A 20,723-nucleotide genomic window follows, 5' to 3' on the forward strand; every position below is an offset into this window, starting at 1 on the left:
ATGTATTTGACCAGGGGATTCCTTACTGAGCCAGGATGTGAGACCATTGTACTGCCCATGCATATTGAAGGCACCATCGGTTGAATTTCCAATGCACTTGCGTAGGTCCAGACCATTATCTTTAATAACACTCTGCACCAACTCAAACAGTCCCTTTCCAGTAGACAAAGTGCAGTCGGTTACTACTAGCAGGCGTTCATGTACAGTGTCAGTAACACATCTAATAATTATAGAGCACTGGAAAATATTCCTGCTTCCTTTATTTCTTGACAGATTACCATTTTGATCAGTTTGGAAATGGCTTAAATCACATACCCAACTGTAGTCTTTGACATGAAGGTCACAGAAGCACCCCATCCTTGCCCAGTTTTCTTTTTGGTTTTGGTTTGAATGGCCTCAATATGTTCCTTTAGAGGTTTGTCTTATTTACTTAGGAGCAGAAGGATTTTTAGGAAGTTGCCATGATCCAGCTCTTTGTTATCCAGCTCGGACATGGACTCTGATTTCCCACGAAAACTGAGCCCCCTTTTCCCAATCACTTTTACAACGTCAATAACGTGCTCCAATATGTCTCTCCTTTTTCTGATTTGCTCACTTCAAGCTAATTTCTGTCCGTGAAAGAGTAAACCGCCTATGTCGACCCCTGAAAAGGTCAACATATATGAAGCTGTGCACCTTCAGTGACCTTGGCCTGCCTCATGTTCTGCAATGCGCCGGTAAATACGCTTCCAGTTTTCCATCCCGTTGATGAAAAGACCCCTCTCTCCACGTTTAGTAAACGCTAAACAAACTGTGCAAAAAAGGGCCTTTTGTATTTCAGAGTAACTTAACCAATACGGTTTTCCCCCATCTTTCCTCCAGAAGGCTAAGCTTGCTTTAATGTGTCTATGTTTGGGAGGTTGAATTGGATGGTTCTGAAAATAATAGGAAAGTTGATCTGGGTTTGGACGTTGAAACAAATAGTCTGCCACCTGTAGATCATCTTTCTGTGCTCTTTGCTTCACACCCCCGTTCCCTGAGTCTTCAGTATGTTGTAAAGCAGATAAAGATTCTTCTGAGCGACTAGTACCTGCCACTTTCTCTGGGGGGATGATGTTGTCTCCAATTATTTCTGGAAGACTTGATTCCGACACTTCTTCCTTGGGGGAATCTTCAATTGTTTGTGGCAGACTGCTACCACCACCGGCTGCCTCTTCCTCGAGATGGACAGCCTCAATTATTTCTGGCAGACTTGATTCTGACACATCTTCCTTGGGGGAAACTTCAATTGTTTGTGGGAGGCTGGTACCACCACCAGCTGCCTCTTCCTCAAGATGGACAGCCTCAACTATTTCTAGCAGACTTGATTCCGACACTTCCTCTCGGGGGGCACCTTCAATGATTGCTGATATTGTAGTTGCTGCAGCATCTGCCTCTGTTGAGATGCCTCCAATAACTGCAGACACTCTGGCTTCTAGTCTTCTCACATCTTGAGCTCTTGTTGATGGGTCCGGTGAAGAACCAGGTTGAACAATTGTACCTGAAGAAGATGGCTGGTCACCCTCATCCACTTTCTCCCAGCAATACCACCAGGTGACATTTTGATGGTCTGACCTGTAAACAGATCTTCTGTTTTTTTTGTTTTGCCGGATTTCCTCTTCAATTCGCTTTTTCTTCTTTTCTCTTAGTTTTTCTGCTCCATTGAGAGGAAACAAGTGCTTGTCAGCATTTTCAGATTTGACTGTTCCCCAGACTCACCATAACCTCCCTGCCAAAAAAAAGAAAACAATATCCAGCTGGGTCTATAAAATGCTGAGTCTAACAGTAATCCAGTCCCATGGCATGGTAAATGAACTGGATGCATGCATGTTATTTCTCCAGGCTAGCAGGGCTTGGATGTTGTATTATGGTATGACGTCTCAGAAAAAATTAGTAGCCAAAAAAGGAAAGCTGCATTGTAATTAACTTATGAAAAACACCAAGGGTGCATGCAGCAACAGACATATAGCAAGTGAATTCCAGCTGCATGCACACAAATGCACACGTTTGTGTGATCATCCTACCAGCCACCCCAGTGCTTGAGAGGGGTATAATCCAGGTTTTCCTTTTGCCCAAGCGCACATTAGGTCTGGATGCAATGCAAATTCACAATAACAAAACTTGGTCAGATTGAAAGCGGAGGAATAGGATAGGAGTTCTGCCTGGCCACTGTGTTGCTTATAGGCTGGACTGGAGCTTAGGATGGCCGTGCTGGGGGGCGGCCACAGGTGTGCATAATAAAGGCTGACAAAGTGGTTTGAGTGTGCTATACAGAACCACCTTACATTGCACTGCATTGAAGATATATATTGACTAGTGGTTACTTACCCACAGGGATGGGCTCGCCTGGCTGGCTGTTGCCGGTAGCTCCGCGCTAAGGCCTGACTAGAATGGATACTTGATCAGCGACCTGCATGCAAAAAGAAAAAAGGTAAAGATGACGAAAACCCAATCAACAAAGTATATATCATATAAATACAGTGCATGGCTTGCAACAAAGATATGATGGGCACCAAAGTATCCTCCAATTGCTAGGGGCTAAACCATAGATAGTCTGTCACAAAAAAAGGAGTAGAGCATCAAGGTCCATAAAGGCGGTATAACAAATTGTCAAATTGAGCTAAAAACACTAAAGGATGTATTCCTTGTTTCATTGGAGGTTGATGTATTCCTTGTTTCATCTCTGGGGATAGACGGCCACAGGGTGGTGTTCAGCGCCCTACCAAATGAAAAACAAACATTGGCAATGCCAACAGTTTGGCCTTTTGTTTATATATGGGAAAGGCATTTGCCAGGCAGTTTTAACTGACCATTGATGATAGCAGCTGCAAAATGGTGCGAGTACTCGGGCAACTAATGGCACCGCCAGGCAAATGCCTATTATTTTCTATACAAGCTAAAACTGTTGGCTTTGCCAATGCTTGATTTTAAGAAGACTTCAGTGAAGGACATGCATAGAGCTTATAATTTGAGTGCCTGAAGGCAGACCTGGCTAAGAGATTTGTATTGCACTAGTACCACTTTACGGCTTCATTTAAGTCATTAACTCTCAGAAAACTGCTTTGCAAAAATACTGGCAGTAACTTCGAGTGCAAAGTTTGAAGCATACAATAAAACAAAGCCAGGGTCATGGAGAAGGCAACACTATTAAGTGGGGCAAATAGACTGGGGAAGCATGCACGGTTTATATAGGAGTACAATGCATTATTCTGCATGTTATTTTATCCAAATCAGCGCCTGAAGGCCAGATTAATGCAACACAAGGCGCTACGTAAAAAAAAATATATATATTTAAGTTAACGGCCAACGGGGAGACAATGTTAACGCAGTTTAACAGGTGGCCTAGGTGAATTCATTCACTCTGCTGCTAATTGTACCACAACCGGTATGTTCGTGGTACAGCAGTCATGTGGCAGACGTGTTTAGGCCTGTGCGTGTCTTTTGGAGTGCGCGTGTTTCCCCTATTCCATTCCATGAATACGTGTAGTTCGCGTGCGTGTGGGCGTTCCGTGTATTTCCCAGCAGTACTTCCCCAATTACGCCCTTATTTTCATGCGTTGTTCCCCATTCCACGTGTTCCGCCCCCTTTTTGGTGTGTGCGCTAACATTGTGCGCTTGTGCTGTGCACATCGCGCACGGCGTTCGGGATGTTGCAGTGACGTGTGCGCCCGTGTGCACCACGCGTGGATTTGGCGCACATCCCATGGAAAACATGCGTAGGGCCTTCCATGAATCGCATGCGTGCAATTCACACGCGTGCGCTGGCTTTTTCACGCTTGCGCCAGCTTGCGCCACAAATTGCGGCGCACATTTATTCCATGAATTACCCCCTCAATATCTACGTGTAATATACATAAAATAAATGTGCATCATGATATGAGAACAACCACTATAAATCACCTACATTTTTATTCGAAACCTTTTAAATTGTTTCATTGGAAGTTTAAACCTTCTTCTGACTGCCCATGCTGCATTGGTCTTAAAGCAAGCTGGGAACATGTGTTTTTGAAATGGCCGGAATATTGGGTTTCAAAAAATGCATGCTACAGCGAAAAGATATTGAGATTGTCGATCACAAGAGTTGCATCAGGGTGTACCTCTCAGCCTGATTTTGATGATTGTAATGAGTTATTGATCTCAGATTCTCAGTGATTATTGCTTTGCTCGGGATATCAATCCTCCCAAATCCGGTGATTGGAAAGAGGAACTCAGACAATATTGTCAATTCTAAAAGGGCAAATGCTTTGAGCAGAAATGCAGTACATGAGGCCAATTACAGTGAGCGGAACAATTGCATTGTTGGGTGCCTTACAAGACTTCTGCGTACTGCATGAGTAGGTTGAACACCAGGTGGTGCAGCTGGAGAACACCAGTGGGAGCATGAAATGAGGACACCACACACAAATGATATAGATTAGACACACAAATGATATAGATTAGGTACATTATATGTACATTTTATTGCACAGAGTACAGTTGAGTGGCCATCCGTTCAAAGGGGAGGTAGAGTAGATGATGGGGGAAGAGATGACTTCACTCTGGACTTGAGTTGCCCCTTTGTTTGTTAGAAGGAATCATTTGAGGGCAGTTATAAACGCCTGAAGAGAAGCTGTGATTTCTAAATCTGCAGGTAGAGCGTTCCAGTGGAGAGGTGCATGTAGGTTGAAGGAGCAGAAGGAACAGACAGCTCAGGGGAGGCAGAGGCCTGTCAGACTGAGTAGGACTTGAGATTGCAGGGTGCTTGTTGGGGAATAGCAAGAGATTGTGTTGGCCAGGTAAGGGGGCCATGTAAGGCCTTACCCTAGAAGTTCCACGGAGACCCCATATGAAAATGTGTTTAGCGGGCACCAATTGAAAATTGAACAGATGAATTAGAAAGGGTCCACAAAGACTCCATGAATGCCTTAGTACCCCGCTGTGATACCCACTCAACAGAAACAATGCAGTACAGTAGGGATCACAGTTCGGGGAAAGGGGTTTGTTAAATATCAGCTATGTCCCCCTACATTGTCAGCTCAGGCTTTATGTTTGCTTCTTATTATGCCCCCTAGTGGCATCTCTGTAATGAGAAATTCAATTCTTAGTACTCCTAGAACCTCCATTCACACTCTAAACCCCCTGGCCACTGCTATCCCTTCTACATGTAGAAGGAGACTGGAAGTGTAACATAACAGAAAGTAGTAGAATTACTTCAAGGTAGTTACGTCACTGCCTTATTAGCATATGCCTGCCTACAATGGCTTCCTAAATAGCTGATTCCAAGTTCATTGAGTTTTGCCAAGTTCAAGTCAAATGGGTATTTACTCAGAAAATGCAATGACCGGGTGAGAGGGTTGAATGCTGGATTTAATGGAGTGTCTCTGTAAGGTAAGGGCAGGGTCATGCAAATGTTCTCACCCGTGTTATTGTTTGCCTTCCAGGTGTGTTGTTTCTTCCATATGTAGCGGTGACATGTCCAGGAACCCCAGTAGCTGTGGTGAGATATCTGGAGCAAGATGAGGATCAAGGACTGAGCGCTGGCGTTTGGATAAGTATGCCAGGAAAACAAAGCACTGATTGCAGCTGCAGAAAGTGGAGGAGCTTTATGTAATCTCCACAGGCATGATGTCCGCCATGTTTTGCAACCCCACTGAACCGGAGGGGTGTCTGAGATCTGCAGTGTGTTGCCACCTCCACCATCGAACACGCCAGTTATTGTATCTCCCTATGCTCCTTATTTTATTTGTACTGGATTATAGTATAATACAGTCAAAACAATAACTTTTTTCAAGGATAATATACGTTTTTTAAAAAAAAATGAAAACAACATTACAATCCAGCAACGAAAAGGAAAAGCAAAAGATTACGGGTCACAATCCAAGTCTTCAGTCAATTCCCAGGGTCGTTCTCCTCCCCAATATTGGATTTTAGTGAGGCCTTAATTATTAACCAAAATTTGTGCAGATGATAAATTAACACAATATGGTTGCCCTGCATGTAGCTCTTCCACAAAGCATCCTCGCAAGGAAATAGGTCCTCCCAGACTCCCTCCTGCCGCTTTCAAAGACTTACATCTCAATACTGACAGAGCCTTGCACAAGCATATTTTAGCGGGTAAGATGGCTCAGCGTGTTAAAGACTTGTTGCTGTGATCTGTGTTTGATCTGCAGGTTCAAATATCAGCAACACCAACTCAGCCTATCATCCTTCTGAGGTCAATAAGTGAGTACCAATTTCGACTGTGGAATGCATGTAAATATGTCCTATGTAAAGAACTTTAGATTAAAACACTACATAAAAATCTAATTATTATTATATTGGGTACTTAGACTTTTCAACCACTGTTGCATCACACAACTTACAAGTACGGCGGTGCTCTCTCTTGAAAGAAACCCTACTTCCTAAAACATCCAGGGTCTGAACCATGTTAAATTTGACTCTCATGTATTCTGTATGGATGAAGGCACTGGGAAACGCACATAGGGCAGAGGAATAAAGCAGCTATATTGAAAATATAGTCCCAACTTGACGATTTAGTGGCTAAATTCGTCTAATTTGTCTCCAAGTCCATTTCTAACATTCCTCTTTTAATGAGTGCTTTAAATTTGGGAGCTGGAGTCCTCAAAGGGTAAGGATTTAGTCGATTGCATCCTATCGATCCCTCATTCATAATCTGAACATATGCAAGTATTTTTACATTCCTGCCATTCTTAGTTGCCTCTTCCTGCAGTAACCTCATGAGTGACTTGTTACCAGTGTTAATCAGTTTCCAATAAAACAATAGGCGAAGTGGTCGCAGTCGTGCAGTGCTCCCTCATTTGGCGTGTGTGTCCTCAAAGTGTTGCTGAGAGGACGTGCTCCGGCTCCGCCCCCTCGACGTGTGAAATATGCGCAGGCTCCCTGAAGCGGACCGCGAAGTGGCAGCTAAGTGGTTGCAGTCTGCATTCTGCTGGCCGACGGGAGCGGGAATTAGCAGAGAGGAGCTGAATTACAGTTTTCAAGAATCCTGGAAATGAAGAGACCGTCAGTAAACAGTGCATATAGACTGTGAATAGACTGTGCTGATGTTGCGAGAAGGTCGCTGACAATCAGGAGGACTTGCATCAGTGTGTAAGAGTCTACTATAACAACAAGTACGTTGTGGTGCTGACCCTGTGTGAGGCGTGACTAGTGACTGCAGGGTTAGGCCCTTTGAACTGGGCGTGGCTTCGACTTGGATTGTTAAATATGGTTGGGTCTCTACGCATCCTTGGCATTTAGTTTCTCTGACATTTAGTTTTATTGCTGAGGAACCACCGAAGCCGCGTTACCAGTGACCAGTGGCTGCAGGTCAATCCATTTGAACTGGTCGGGGTTACCCACCTGAATCTCAGGATAAGAGAGGGACGTTAATTGGGCTTTGCAGTCAGTTCCTTCCCCCCTGAGTGTTGTGGTCCGCCCCCCAGTCACCAGAGCTGGCCACACAGGTGTCGGGATCACCCGACAGATACATTTGGGCTGCGCTCACGCAGCCAAGCATTCAGCAGGGGGCACCCTGCGCACCCTGGTTTCCCAGAGCAGACCACCGCGACTGGGGGCACCCCGCACACAGTGGCACCCAGGCCGGTGTTCTCCCAACAGCCATGATCACATAGAAAATCCAATCCATAGGGATGGCGTAGCCCAGCAGGAGCACCGTCCTGATGCCGGGCCACGGCATGCCTTGGGCATGCTGCATGGCACCCACGACACAGGAGTCAGATCTTGGCTTGACTGCTGACCCGGAAATGGCTGGTGACTTTTATTAACTTGGTCACATGGTTAGCACCACTAAACAAACTGTGCAAAAAAGGGCCTTTTGTATTTCAGAGTAACTTAACCAAGCGACCATGTGACCATGATACAGTTCCTGGGAGCTACCATGCTCCCCAGGAGCGGTGACATGCAACACTCCTCCTTTTTCATAACAACAAAACAAATAGAAAATCACAGCACAATATACACATTAGCACTAAAAATATGGATCTCATTAGCCTTCACACCCTTTATTAACTTGGGTGAGTGGACTCTGCCCCACTGACACATCACCCCGAACATAGAAACACAGCGTCATGCACTATTCTGTCTGGGCCAGTTTAGGCCTGCGGGCTCCCAGCCTTAATGTGTATAGTCACAGGGCCAACAGGGTATTCGTCTGACCCCCCACCAAGGTGCCATCAGGACAGTTCGAAGTTCAAGGGCCGGTAAAGCCACACCTGGGGGCACCAGGGGCCACATCGGCCTGGTCTTTGCTGGTGGAGGCATATAGCATGGCAGGCTGCTGGCATGGCCATGACGGGCCAACTACACGTTCAGGGTGTGCAGCGCCGCCGATGGGATTGCCAGGGCGCCACCTCGGTCTCATCACTGGATGGTTGCAGGAATACTATAGCCACAGAATGGCAGGGTGTTAGCTTTCGCTGACGAGCCACTCACAGCACTCCTCCTTCATCACCGGGCTCCTTGATGATTCCCCTTGTGTCCACCGCTGGCGTGCACCTGGCTTGACTCAGAGAGTCGAACGTCCCTGAGGGCGCACAAGCACTCCCTATGGAGCCGCTACCCTTCCTGGTTCCTCTGCAAGGGACAAATTGATGGGTCGGTAGGGTATCCTCTCCCTGATCATTCTGGGCTGATGGAGGCCCTGTTCTGGAGCTGGGAAGCGCTGGTCACACGACTCTCACCTTCTGCTGCCATGGGGGGGCACAGGACGCTGTGGCTTCCCTCTTCGGGTTACTCTACACTCCGCTGACAACCCGGGACGGCCTGTCGATTGTAGCTCCCTGAAGTGGCAACTGCCCTCCTCTGTGGCAAACCATGCCAATCTCCTGCACCACCGCCAGCCTGGGTTGTTAAATGGCCCCAGCCCCTTGCCTCATTCTAGGCCTCAGCATCTCCTTTGAGAGAGTTTGGCGACACCCCCAATGGACAAATGCAGCACCTACTCATGGTGGAGTGGGGAGGACATGCTGTGGGGTCACACCCTCAATCATCTTGTTGCTCCTCCCCCTTTTTGATGTGATGGGGGTGGTCACCCGCAGCTCCCCTGCGTGACTTGGGACCGTGGCTCCCTCCAGGGTCCATAGTGCACCGCAACACCAGGTGCTTGATAGCCATGCCCCTGGGCGGCAGCCCTTCTTGTGTCTTCCTCACAGTGGCCCTGGGGAGGCTATAGGGCACCTCCCACCGTTCCGCTTTCTTAGCCAACCATTTCACCCCAGCAGGCCCGGGTTGTCCATGTGCCTTGCGCATCTTGTTGCGGATGCGACACTCGATCAATATTCCTTTGTTTGTTGGTGTCGCCGTGACCCTTCTGTTGTTGCAGGTGAAATGAAATATCTTTTTTTCTTTTTTTTTTCTGTAAATCACCGCCAGGCCCAGGGTTTGGGAGGCCACGCCCCCTCCTTTCAGGGCCGCTCAATGCCTCTGCATCGGGTCTCTTTTTTTTTTAAGCTCCGTGTCGGAGCAGCACCATGGGCTCCTTTTCCGAAACGCTCCTGTCCAGAGCCATCTTCATTTTCTTGCGGGCCCGAGGCCCGCCGGCAGCACCTCCATCCAGGAGAAGCCAGCAGGAGATGCTGGCCGAGGCAACACCATGGCTGAAGCCGGGTGCCTCGGGCCTCCTTAGCTGTTTGGCGGCCCCAATGGAGACCTCAGCACACAACCGGCAGCAGCTCCTCTTCGTTTGGCAGCTGCTGACACCGGCATCACCGCCGCGGCCACCGCCGCCTCTTCCATGCGGGTGCCAGGCACCCCATGTTAGCACAACACGGGGCCCTGAGCCACCCGTGGATCGCCACCAAACGAAACACACGGGCTTTCCACAGCCCGCTTGCACCTCCATGCAGGGCCAACCAGCCCTTGTCGCCATTGTTGTGGCCCACCCCCGGGTCACCGGAGCGGGCCACACAGGTGTCGGGATCACCCGACAGATACATTCGGGGCTGCGCTCACGCAGCCAAACGTTCAGCTGGGGGAACCCTGCATGCCCGGGTTCACCGGAGCAGACCACAGTGACTGGGGGCACCCCAGACACAGTGGCCCCGGCTCTGGGGCCACCCAGGCCTGGGTTCTCCCAGCGGCTGTGATCACACAGCGAATCCGGACCATAGGGACAGCGTTTCCCAGCAGGGGCACGTGGCAGGCCTTCGGCGTGCTTCATGGCACCCACCTGGTGCTCCACACACGACACAGGAGTCAGGTCTTGGCTTGACTGCCGAGCCGGAATTGGCTTGTGACTTTTATTAACTTGGTCACATGGTTACCACCATGTGACCATGATACAGTTCCTGGGAGCTACCATGCTCTCCAGGAAGGGTGACATGCAACACTGAGTGTGATTTCTCAGATGGGTGGCTTGAGAAGTGTTGTGTGCTGCATTAACACGGAGCTCCTTTGGTGTAAGTTAAGCTCTAGGTAAAGGTTTGACGCGAAGCAACGTTTCCTTTTTCGCAGTCTATAGTTTGTGAAATAATACATAACTGTGAAACTTAACTGGAATATTCTTGAAAGGGAAAGGGAAAGAGTAAATATGTGAGGTAAAACTAAAAGGTATAATTTAAGAAGTAATGAACCTACCCCACTTGATAAGGAAGCGGTACAGAATTTAAAGACAGAAAGACTGAACTCTATGCAGCATGAGCAAGGGGAAATTACATCCCTTTTTCCACAGGTACAGAATAAAACATATTGTCAAGCAGTCCAATCAATACCAGATTCTTTGATGGTTGGCCGGGAGAATGACTTTAATGACGGGATTGATATTTCAGGTCTGGTCTTAAGGGATGTGGAAAGAAATGCAAGCACATCCTTGGATGCATGTTTGTGTTTGGAAGACGAAATACACACATTGAATATACCTCTGTCAAGGTTAAGTGTGTCCTCTAGATTGTTTGACTCACTGGTGGGACAAGAAACTGAGGTGAACCAGCATCTGGTTGAACAAAGTAGGCAAGTTCCTACCAGTGTGGGGAATAGGTCGCCACTCCTGTTTCAAGCGGGGGGGGGCCTTCAATCCTGATTCGTGGGAAGGTGGTAGTAATCCTTTGGTAGCATTAAATCTAGTTTTGCTGTCGTGTATATGACTTTATGATACGGTTGTAATAGAGGTGAGCGAAAATGCATGCATTTTAAAAGATGTAAGTGCCTGTTTATCAAGGTTTGATCCACCTAACTACGAGGTAATGGAGGAGGTGGTGGAGGTATCCACTGGTTGTGAAATTGGTGAAAACAGGAGTGAAAGTATGACTGCGGATACGACCATGGGTATCACCATTTCTGAGAGAGTAGAAGAGAAGAAAACAAAGAGTATCAAAGGTAACACAAATTCTAAGCACAGGGGGTCACGAACATTCTTAAGAAAGATTGTCAATGATACGAGGGGGAGAGAACAGCGTGGCTCTGTGAGCAAGGAAGGTGAGCAAGGAAGGTGCTAATGGTATGTCTGAAATAATTACAATTAGTGCCACCCAACACCGGGCAGACCCAAACACGATTGTTAGGAAGGTGGTGTAAGAGAACCAACATACTACTATGGTTGCAGGCAAGAAAAAGAAAAAGAAGAGTCATGCCAAGAATGGAATTAGGAGATTCTTTAATTCATCGAAGGAAGAAAGTAATAAAGTAAATGAAGAAGAAGTGATTGAGCAGGAGGAAGACCAACTAGGCACAGTACAGCTTCAGACTAATAGTTTAAGAGTAGCCAGCGAGAGGTGCTCAAAGTAGGGGGAGGGCACTGGTGTTTTTGCCACAACCTTGAGGGATCATGATGTGAATGTGGTAGGAGCAATACGAATAGAAGCAGAAAACAGTGGCGCAAAGGAAGTAAACAATACAAAGAAGTGCTTCGCAGAAGATGGACTAAATATAAAGCTCCCAATTATATTTGTATCAGTATTTCAAGATGGGTCGAAGATTCCGCTCAATAGGGTGAGAATACTGTCCTTATTTTCCATGGTTTCTGATTTAACGGCAATCAGTTCCTCAGACATTCAGTTGGTGAACTTGTTTGATGATGCGTCTGTTGGAAAATGTGAGGTGTATTTCTACTCGAAATTGATGAAGAAAGTGGTGTGGGATAAGAGGTGTAGAAAGTCATCTGTTCAGTGGGTAGGAGAGAATGCAAGGACAAGGCAACATGTCACATCAGGCTCAGCAGACAAAAAGAACATACAATGCACAATTGATAATGAGGGACGGAGGCAGGTTTGTTTTCATTAAGAGCCAACAAGTTGGGCTTGGCCAGCAAGGTCCCTGTCCACATCATCAAGTACCAGACCTGGGTTTGGAAAAAAGGGAATGTAAAGTGTTGAGCTGGAACTCTAGGGGTCACAACAGTTTTCTCAATAGCAAGAAGCGAGAGGTGTTGGAGAGGTGTTGGAGGGTCTGATATAGTTCTAATTCAAGAGTCAGGGTTGAGTGTCAGGCATGTGATAGATGGATTTATAATAAATGATGAATTGGCAAAGAAGGGAAAAAAAGGGTGCACCACATGGTGGCATCATGACAGTAGTAAAGAATTCCAATGACAGAGTCATAAAAAAGCTGAAGATGGTGTCCGAAGCAGTTTTAGCGACTATAGTTGTAGAACCGTTTTTTTTTAGAGAATCTTCTATGTAGGTTAACATATCTACTTCAATCCTGTAGGTTTAGATGTGGATCAGGTTATTAGTGTAGTAGAGAATCTATTGGTGGACTGGACTAAGAAGAATAAGATGTGTCCTGTAATTATCGGGGGATTTAAATTGTATTTGTCCCTCGTTAGAGCCACTATTTGAAGAACTAAAAGAGGTGACAGGAAAGGCACTTAATCTAGAATCTAGGTGGCATATAGGTGCGATTCTTAGCCCAATGGGATTTTTGTCAACTCCATTCCCTCTTTTGCAGAAGCCCCAAATTACAACCGTCCTGGTTTGGTATTACATCACCTTTGGTCTTGCCTATATAATTTTGGCGAAAGTCAATCACTGTGACATCAGTAACTTTGAGGTGGTGAGGACGGTGGCCAGTGACCATGCAATGTTGACAGCGACTTTCTCAATAACAGGTGAGAAGGGCGAAATGGTAGGGTCAAGTTGTAACAACATGATAGCAAAACTTCTGGGAATAATTTGGTTCAATTTAACAGTAATAACGAGAATGTGAATTAGCAAGTAATTACTTGGTGGGACACCTTAATGGAAATTGAGAAGAACTTTTATTGTTCACGTAAGGAATTTTTCAAATACTTTGTTTAGGTTAAAAACAAAGGCTCAGAATAGCAAAGGGTGAAAACAAAAGTTCTTCACAGAAGGAAAAGAAGGACATTTGACAAAGAAGTGAATTTTGAAAAAAGGGGCCATGAGATCTAACATCAGGATGGTATTAAAAGCTAAGGAGATAGTTTGGAAGGATAAAAAAGCCAGGACAGACATTTTTGAGGCAGACCTTTAAACATTGGTTAAAGGGTTATCGTACTATGAACTACATAAAAGAGAAGCAAGATTTTTTAGGAGAAATAGTAAACAAAAGATTCCAGATCAATTTGGTGGAGACTTAATAGGAAAGATGAGGTCCAAATGAATTTACAATCGCCATGTGTTGCAGATGGAGATTGGGTCAAGCATTTTTCCACCATATAAGGGGTATGTGGAGACGGTCTGTGTTTAAAGAATGACCGCAGGCCTAAATGGTTGTATACATTTGACAAAGAGGAAATTAAAGACATCATTGATAGATTAAAACATTGACGAGCATGTGGCCCTGATGGCATGTCAAAATGTATATTAAAAAATGTCTCAGAGATCTGGGCTGACATCTTATTTAGACTTTATACATAAGTGGGTTGAACTGAAATTATGCCAACATCATGGAACCAGGCAACAATTGTCCCAATCTTTAAAAAAGGCAAAAGGGAGGCCCTGGCTAGCTACAGACCAATTTTACTGATAGATACCTCCTCTAAGAACCAGGCCAATTTAGTATTACGAGATTTGATGTAATGGGCTGAGAGTATACATAGGTTCACCCATCTCCAGAACGGATATAGGAAGGGACTGGGAACTGTATTGAGCTGAATTACACTCTCTGAATACATGGCACAGGCCGGTGGTGGGACAGGAAGAACATTATATATGGCATCTTTTCATCTCTCCTCTGCCTTTGACAATGTGGATATATACATATGGTGGCACAAGTTGTCAGGGTGGGGTATTGAGAGGGGTTTGTTGTGTATGCTTCAGCTTCTTTACTCCAAGAATGAAGCCAGGGTCAGATTGAATACTGATGGTTATCTATCAGGGGTAATTGTAGTTGGGAAAGGGGTCCAACAGGGTTGTGTGATTGCACCAACCCAGTTTAATTTATACATAGCAGACCTTTGCAACGAAAGTACTAGTTGGGGAGGTCTGCCCCCGAGATGTGGAGGAGTACGTGTGAATTGTGTTGCCTACGCAGATGATCTGATTTTACTGCATTTGACACCACCAGGACTTCAACGATCTCTGAATCGGGTGGAGCTGTACTTAAATCAAAATAAATTGATTTTTAACTCCAGTAAAATCACAGATTATGATCACGAGTGATAAAAGAAAGAGGAAAAAATATTTATGGGAAATTAAAAATGTGTTATTAGAGGAGGTGGAGTCACTGTGTTATTTGGGTTATCCGTTCTCAACAAAACAAGTGTTACTTAAGCAGAATGCAAAAATGGAGGTGAAAGTAAGATTGTGTTCTTCACTGATGAAGTCTACCAAATATAGGCCGTGTGCATTTTCTGTAGTCCCTCTGATGGAATTTTGCTGTGCAAAGGTGCAGCAATGATTCTGTATGGGTCTGAATTGGTGGCCTTTACCAATCGGAAATATTTTGATTGTCTTGAAGGTCGAATTCTGAAGGAACTTTTAGGTCTGCCTAAATCGGTACCTATAAGTATTATAATATTGGAGTTGAGATTAAAATCTTGGTGGGCCCAACACATGAATAAATGTATCTCTATGTATAAGAAAATCATGAGAGAGTCCCATTCTTGCTTCTTACTTGGGAGAGATGCTAAAAAACACATTTGTAAATTTGATAAAAATATGTAGGTTTCATGGAAAAGCCGACATATCAATTTTTGAATCTCAGTGGTGCATCAAAAACAAAATTAAAATGTGGGATAGATCAACTGACTTAGGCCATTTCAGTAAATTGAAACTTTATTGGAACAAAGGTCTTCAATATGCACTGAAACCATACTGTATTTGCAGAAAGGTCCATCCCAGCAATTCCGTATTTGCTACATGAAGTTTAGACTGAACAGTCTCCCCGCATTGGAGGTCAATGGGTGGAAATTAAAAACACCCTAAGGGACTTAGAAGATGTAAGCTCTGTAAACCGGACTGTGTGGTGACAATACAGCATGTTATAATGGAATGTCCACAGACGGTGAAGTCAAGAATAAAGTTCCTGGGACCGTTTGCATAGTCTACCTCTGCTATGGAACAGACTATTGATGGGAACAAAAGTGTCCATTTTATTGGCTCTACCTCTGCTGTAATCACAAAAGGTTTATGGAACAGACTACTGATGGCAACGGAATTGTCTCTTTTATCGTTTTTTGTACAATTTGTAATGAACATTTTCGAGAATCTGCAATCTGTAATAGATGAGGGCAAGGACATTTTATGTAGTATTTTAGAAGTTGGTAGGTAGATTATAAAAATACCTTTTAAATTATGTAAGGTGTAATGATGAATTTGAGTTAAGATTGTAATTGTAAGTGTTTTGATTTTTGTGTAAGTTATCATGTTTACAATAAACACAAATAAAGAAATAAAACAAGAAACTGTGCAGTATTTTCAGAGAGTTAATAGAGCAAATGCCCAGTTCTCCTAGTAAAAATCCCACTGCAAGGTGATGATGAAAATATAAAATTGCTCTTACACTATGACTTTGCAAATTCTTACAGTCTTTTTCTCGACCTTCACCCTACGATTGTAACTGAAACAGAATTATTGGGATAATTGTAGTCTTATATATAACAACTAACGAGGATAAAGAATATCCAGCATGCTTTTCCGACACAGATCTGATTGCCCCCACTTGCTGATGCACTTCCACCGCAATTTGTTCCAACTGAGATTAGGATCAATAATTACCCCTTAATACTTATAATGTAGAACCCTCTCAACCTGCTGTCCTAACAATCCAGGTAAAATTAGTGGTCTGGTGTTTTTTCCCAGATCAGGAATGTATAACCTTAGTTTTGTTGATGCTAATGGTAAGATCTATTTGTTTAGCATTCTTAGTTAGCATGTTTAGCTTGGCTTGAAGGCCCTTAGGGGTATGATCAAGGAGAATAAGATCATCCGCGTAGCTGTACCAAGAAACTTGGGGACTGCCCAATTTGGGCAGATAGGTAAGGTTGAAGGCTAAGTGGAATGAATGATCTGCCATGTGAAGAATTACCAGTCCGGGAGCCAGAATGCATCCATGTTCCAATCCTGTGTGAGTGAGGAGAGGGTCAGTCAATGTACCGATAAAATCTAATCTAACACTTACTGTGGTGTTACAGTGTAGTACCATAATCATTTGCAGGAGCCCAGGGGGGATGCACTACCCAATGAATTTATGCCAGAGTTTGTGTTGTAGCCAGTAGATGGAGGGTGATGTAATTGTTAGTGTTCTAATTGATGTTACTATGCATGCAGAAGATGGTAATTAGAAATCTTGTAATTTGATGCCTGCGCTTAGCTGAGGTAGCTTGGGCTACTATATTGTCTAATAATCTAGGTACATCAATGAAACAGTGAGTTCAATAAATACAACAGTTTGCCTCTGTTTGCTGTGTCAAATGCCACACTAATGTCAACAAAAGCCATGTAAACAGGCTACCCATTGTAACTCCAGGCATGCTCAATTATTGTAGTTAATGTAATAGAGTTGTCTACTGTGGATGACTATTTCCTAAATCCATTTTGGTTAAATGGTAAAATGTGCTGGTGATTTACCCAATGGATAAGTTATGGCAAAATTACTCTTGCAAAATCTTTGTGGGGGCAACCAACATGGACAGTATGAAATAGCATTTGGGGGTCCTCCTTGTTTATGCAGAGGGACAATAACACTGTTTGGTCCCAATCTCTGGGATATTAGTAGTCAATACCTGGTGTAATACATTGCCCCAAACCTAGGAATTATTCTTGATTAACGTATTACATATGCCATCTGGTACCGGAGCCCTTAAATCTTTTATTCTTTTAATTGTGGAAATTATTTTGTCCACTCTATGGCTGTTAAATAGTTTTGTGTCATTTTCCTTATTTCAATAAATTCCTTCCATCGTTCTATTTTCCTGTGGCACATATCTAAGTGCAAATTATCTTCGGAAAGGCAGTTGCCCCATAACCCATGGGTCACCTGAGAAAACGTATGCATATGGAATGAGTCACGCAAGACAAGTATTAAATTGTCTTTATTTGAATTCTTTCTGCATGAACAATTCACTGCCACAAAGAAAATAAAAACATTTCTAGAAAATGTTTTTTTTGTTATCTTGGTTGCACGGTTATCTTTAAAAAGTGAAATGTTCATGCAGAAAGAAATTTGAATAAGGGCATGCTAATACTTCCCTTGCACGACTCTGTCTATATACATTATTTTAATTTGATTGTATTTTAATTTTATTGTTTAAAGCCCGGACCTAGCTTGAGAGCAACGGAGGGCTGTACAGAGTGTGGGTAGCCGGCATTTGGACTGGCATATTTTAACAGTAGTGCAGTACTGTGAGGTATGCGCATCAGTATGTGTGTCCATTCGAGTTAGTCTTTCGTCAGGTGTTATTGAAAGAGCCATGTTTTAGAGATTTTCTAAATTGGTGAATTGTGGGGACAGTCTGAGCTGACACACCGGGATCGAGTTCCAGAGGTTGGGTGCATGGCAAGAAGGGCCTGCCCTATGATCCAGAAGTCCTGCGGCGGGATGAAGGGTTTGATTTTTCAAAAGGTAGAGATTCTGAGCTAGGCAATTTGGGCCTTCTTGGCTATTTGTTTCTGGAACGACAGATTGCTGTCAATGGTGAAGCCTAAATATTTTGCTGAGTTGAGAGTTGTGGATCCAAATCCTTCTAGGCGGATATCAATGAGACATTGGTGGACACGTTTTTCTTTTTAGCGGGTGGACCAATGAGGATATTTCAGTCTTGGATGGGTTTAGTTTGAGGTGGGCAGTCAACATCTAGGAAAGGATGATGGCTAGGTAATCACGGAGACGAATGGTGTCCTGCACGCTATTTAATCTCATGTACAACTAAGTATCGTCAGTGTATTTGTGGATGGCTATTTTGGGATCTTTGAGAAGAGTGCCCAGAAACTCCATGTAAAGGTTAAAAAGAATTGTTGAGAGGATGAAGCCTTGGGGGATGCCACAGGAGACCTGGAGTCGGTTAGAATGCAACAAGTTCATCTGGACAGCCTGGTGTCTGCCTGAGAGGTAGGAGTTAAATCAATTCTGGACAGTGCCAGAAGATCCCATCCTGTCAGCAAGGAGGGAGAGAAGGATGCATTGGTAGACAGTGTTGATTGCAGCAGAGAGGTCAAGGAGGAGGTGAAGGCATGAGTCGCACTTAACCATGATTTGGAGAGCATCATCCAACACCTGGACGAGACTGTTTCGATGCTACACTTTGACCGGAGTTGGTCTTAGAGTTGGCTGCAGTATGGCAGTATTAGCAGTGTTTCTTCCTTGTCTACACATTGAGCTACGTCGGAAGAGGAAGTGCTTTTAATCTCTAGACCAATGCGGAGCGGCCACAGAGTTGGCCGTAGAGTTGGCTGCAGTCTGGCTGTCTCCAAAGTTGATGGGAGTATGCAGTGGAACCCAGGGTTAGACCCCCCCCCCCCTGGCATCGACGAGTGTGCTGAGCAGGAGTTGACAGTAACCGGCAAAATAAGCATTGATGGGTGGGTGGTCAGTGTGAACCACAGAGCGGCTAACAAGCAAAGGCCATGCAGCCTGCTTGGCGACCCACGTGAGTTTAATTTTGAACCAACCCATTGACTTTACGGTTGGAGTATGTGACAGATTGTGGGTACCTCATGGAATAAATGTGCTGTGCCCATAGCCAAACATAGCCAACCTTAGTCTAAGACGAAATCCGTTATTTATTTCATCCCTATGTGGGTCTTACCATTGCGAGCCATCCGTCTTCTTTCTATTCCGCCCCCCCCATTCCTTCCCTTGGATGCACAATCTTTCCACCTACTCAATTAACCTTGATTGCTGTGCCCAGCACTCATCACTTATTTGCTCACACGTTCTCTTTGCTTGAGCACGCAGCCACTACCATGAAGAATAAAATGCCCTGCAGGTCTGGCCGGCACAGCAAATTCCTAAAAACGGGGAAACAGGCACAGATCCCACTAAATCCTCACAAAAGCAATCCAGATGCACCCTCCACAAAGAAGGGCAGAAATGATTGCTGTAATGGGGGAAAACCAGTGCCCAGTGATCAAGCACCTATTACTGGCTACTTCCAGGCCATTAGCCATCCATGCGCCCAATTCTCAGTGCCCTTCAGCCACTCAAGCGAGAGACAGCACCTCATACAACCTTGAGGGGGACAATAATACACAAGAGCCAACGAAAAACATTATTGCTGCATCCAACACCATCTCAGATACAGCAGATGAATTTGACAATCAAGTGACAACCTCACTGCAGCCTCTTGACAATAACGGCTCCTTGCTACAATTATGTAGGACTTTGAAACGCAACTCCTTGTGTCCCCCCGTGGTATCCGGAGACAATATAATTACAGGAAAGCTGTCCAGTACCCCAAACCATGAAGCGATAGCTGCCACCATTGAACATTACAGGAGATGTAATTACGGAGAGCCATCCATCAGTATTTCACAGGGTGAAGCCATTGCCCTTGACGTGGTACCCCTGACACACCAGCTCAACACTATTCTTTCCAAAATTGAAACCCTACTGGTCCTTTGCACATCTTTGGCTACTGACCAACATAACCTAAAGTCAATAACAGGAAAGGTAGTGGACATTATCTTAGATAATACTTCCTCCTATATGTATCAACCGCCGGAAAATAAGGGAATGTCTAAACCTGGGGTGAGGGGCAAACGCGGGGCCCGGGACCTCCAACCAAGTATACTAGTCACGGAGGAAGGCCCAAAGGACCTACGTGAGCACTGGGATAGCCTTCCCCCTCCGCATGCCTATCTCACTGGCCTCAGTAATCCCCGAAGACTCAGTCAACATTCCTGCATGTAATGAAGAGGATGCCCTGGAAGCATTATGCAATGAAATATCAATGATGGAAAATACTTCCCCAGTTGTCATCTCGAGGCAGCCATGGAGGTCCAACACAAATACAGCACCCACAAGGCTAACCTCTGAAACCGCGCTGAAAAAGCCAAAGCATATTTGTTTCCTGAATAAAACCAGCAATTTACCCCTAACCTGACGGTCAGCCAGCGGAGAGTCTCCTCCGGAACCTAGAACGATTATTTGAGTACTGGGTGATGGTACAAATAGGAAAATAACCCTGAGCGGGCCACTGGACATATGGGCTCACATAGTTCCAAAGCAACCTATAATAAAGGTCCAAGTGGGACTGGAGAGGGGTTTCTCTTGATGGGCCCAGAAAATAGACCCTGATGTTTGGGTGTGCCACACAGTTAAGAGTCAGTCCATTGGTTCAATCCAGCTATGATGTCTTCCTCGTCCTG

The sequence above is a fragment of the Ambystoma mexicanum genome, chromosome 6p (genome assembly GCF_040938575.1).
Source record: "Ambystoma mexicanum isolate Mex_15411 chromosome 6p, UKY_AmexF1_1, whole genome shotgun sequence".
Classification (NCBI taxonomy): Eukaryota; Metazoa; Chordata; class Amphibia; order Caudata; family Ambystomatidae; genus Ambystoma; species Ambystoma mexicanum.